This window comes from Lepidothrix coronata, unplaced genomic scaffold, assembly GCF_001604755.1.
Source record: "Lepidothrix coronata isolate B3197 unplaced genomic scaffold, Lepidothrix_coronata-1.0 Scaffold124, whole genome shotgun sequence".
NCBI lineage: Eukaryota > Metazoa > Chordata > Aves > Passeriformes > Pipridae > Lepidothrix > Lepidothrix coronata.
In genome coordinates this window covers 3,964,553-3,967,608 of record NW_016690304.1, presented here as the reverse complement: position 1 = coordinate 3,967,608, position 3,056 = coordinate 3,964,553, and positions in this window count along the sequence as shown.

The following is a 3,056-nucleotide window of genomic DNA, read 5'->3' as shown; positions in this document are numbered from 1 at the left end:
TGTCCTTAAATACATCTGTGATGTTCACAAGTTGCCCAGAAAGAAAGTCTGAGCTGATTTCAGCTCTTTCACTCCTCTCTGTGTTTCACCTTTAATACTGCTGTATTTTTCCCTGAGGAATGCTGGGGTTCTTTTCTGACTTGAGTGCTGCTGAGCAGGGGCAAAGCTTCAACATTCATTTATGCCACCTACATTTTAATGCCATTTGCCTGTCATTAGGCAATATTTATCCTTTAATTCTTGGTTGGGTTTGCTTAAGCCTCAGTTTCCCCCTTGTCAGAGGAAAAATATCAATTATAAATGGAAAAGTAATGGAAAAGTTACTGGAGGATAATGAAAAATTATTTTTCCACTACTCCTTCAGTTCATGCTGTCTTTAGTTTTTTGTTGCACATTCTCTCGTTCCCCAGCCCTCCTGGTGGCTCACTGATTCTGGAGAAGCATCAGGGATTCAGCTGAATCTACATTTTCCTGGCTGGCAAATAGCCACTGCTTTCTTTTGTCATCAGCCAGTCATATAGACCCCCTTTCCCCACACACACCATGTTAAAAATCAGATCAAGTATAAAGGCAGGGCTTGAGTTCCTTTTTCCTGAAAGGAAATTTTGCTCAATATTCATGTCAAGCTCATCTCAGTGATCTTTTTCATTATCCCATTTGATGTTCCATCAAAGCTGTTTCCTCCTTTATTGAAGCACTGTGTGTTATTGCTTGAAGTGAAGGCTGTGGATTCATTTTTAGCATTTACCCTTTTTAATCTCAGTGAAGTACAAATAATCCTTTGCTCTGTTGATTAACGCTCTTGCCCCTAAGCAGTAGAGAAAGGAGGAGGTAAACTTTTCAGACTATCAGCTGGTTCTGCCATTCAGTTTTTAGTTTGCTTGAGGCAAATACCTGTGTCATGTATTACAGCATGCAAGAGATCTGATTTTTTTTTCCATGCAGTGTGTTAGCAGCAGTTCATTTGATAGTTCATCTCTTGTTATATCACTTGCTACAGGAGATGTAAGATTTCCTAGAGACAATTTTGGGAGATGCAATCCTTCCATTAGAGTTAAATCTGTGAAAATAGTGGACACATGTACAGCTACAGGCAAACTATGTGTGTGAAACACTGCCTAGGTAATGGAATAGCAACCTGGTCATGCTAATAACAGGTAAGTTGAATTGACTGGTCAACTTCAAGGAATTTTTTCAACGACTTCTGTCACTTAGGCTGAAAATTTCCATATTGGTGTTTGTTTGCCAGGTATCAGTACTGCCAACATTGTGTTGAAAGGCTCTGTGAAGAACTAGTGATTATGTGGGGTTTTTTTAACTCAGAGATTCTGCATCTGCAACACCTCATTTCTTGTTTGTCACAGCCTCACATAATTTTCTACCTCTGCCTATTCCCTACTATCCCATCCACAGTGATGTAGGGCCTGATTGAATTCTCATTTCTCTGTACCAGTGTGCAAAAGAAGAGACTGCAATATATTTCTGGCTCACCTAAGGAAACTAGAATCTGTGTACACAAAATGAAGCTACTCCAGACATGTCCGGATTGAAAGAAATTGCTCTTTCTTTTCACTGTCCCGTATCTTGTGGTTGGTCAGGTTTATAGATGTTGGTGTCAATATTCAGTGGGAGCTGGCTCTGGATTTGCTGCAAGAAGCCTGGGAGCAGCAATGGTACCCCCAACTCCCTGTACCAGCTGCAGCTCAAGAGGTATGTCATGGGCTTCAAACCGTTATTAAATCCTTATGATGGTGTATGTTCTTGTTTGTACAAATGTCTAGTCCTTTTTTAAGGCCGCCTGATCCTGTGATTTCAAGGCTGTGATATGACAGTTGAGCAATCTGTCGTTGCATTGTGTTTATTTCCTTTCATCGTTTTAGATTTGCTGCCTCTTGGTTCCACAGCAGATGCCAATGATCGGGAATAATGACAGTGAATAGGAGTGCTTGACCTACAGATAACACACCCTGCAGTTTAATGCAGGGTGTGTTTTGTGTTGTCTGGTTTCTCTTCTTCTGAAAGTGTTCCAGTTATTTTTCTAAGTGGACACTTTTCTAAGGCCTCTCATTTTTATGTGTCTGTGTGCCTTGAAATGGGTAAACAAACGGCTCCAAGTGCTTGTGTGAAGATATTCCCTCGGCGTGTGCCCATTTTTTACTTGTGCTAAGACCTGCTGGCAAACCAGCAGCCCGACCCTCTGTGAGGGGTCTGAGTGAGGGGGTGAGCCTTTCTCCCTGCTCCTCACCTGCAGGTAACTTGGTACATTTGACCTGGTAGTTCTTAAGAACAAAGCCAACCCTTCCTCCCGTGCCCCCCCCACCCCCACAAACAACCAAGGCTCTGATAAAAATGAGTTTGGGAAATAAAAAAACAAGGGAAGACAATGACTTATGCAGCAGTTAGTAATCTCTGCTGAAGAATATATTAGAGAAAAGTAAAATTGGCAGTAGGAGGGCTCCTGCAGTTGTGGTCTTAACAAATTGCTATGGATCTGATTTGGCTATTTATTATCTCTAATCCTTGTGGTCTACCGGGAAGGAAGGAAAATAATTACTAATGACAGATTTTAGTTAAAGTTAATTTATTGGTGGTGAAAGTAATTGCGTGTTCCAGGTGTTCATCAGTTTAGCAAGACAACATTTAACTATCGAATGTTCCAATTACAATGTGGTTAATTAAACATGATTAAGCTGTTGGGTTTACAAACACACAACTAATTATATATAATTACACTTGTAGTGGGTTTATGGTATACAGCATGCAAGATAGATGTGATATTTAAAATCTCCTAGAAGATTTTGTAAATCTGCATTTTATAAGAGGCTACCTTATCCTTATACATTAATATATAGGTATTGATAGCTTGCTGCACTGTTAAATCAGAAATCTCCTGTGGAGAAGTTGTAGTGAGATACTGAAATATCAGTTAAGAACCATTAAGAAGGCAGAGAGGAGAGTGGAACCTGCTCAGAATTTGCAACTGAATGGTACAAATCTTGTGTGGATTGGTAAAAGCTGGTGGTTCTTTGCTACTTAAATTCTTCTGTGATTTAGGC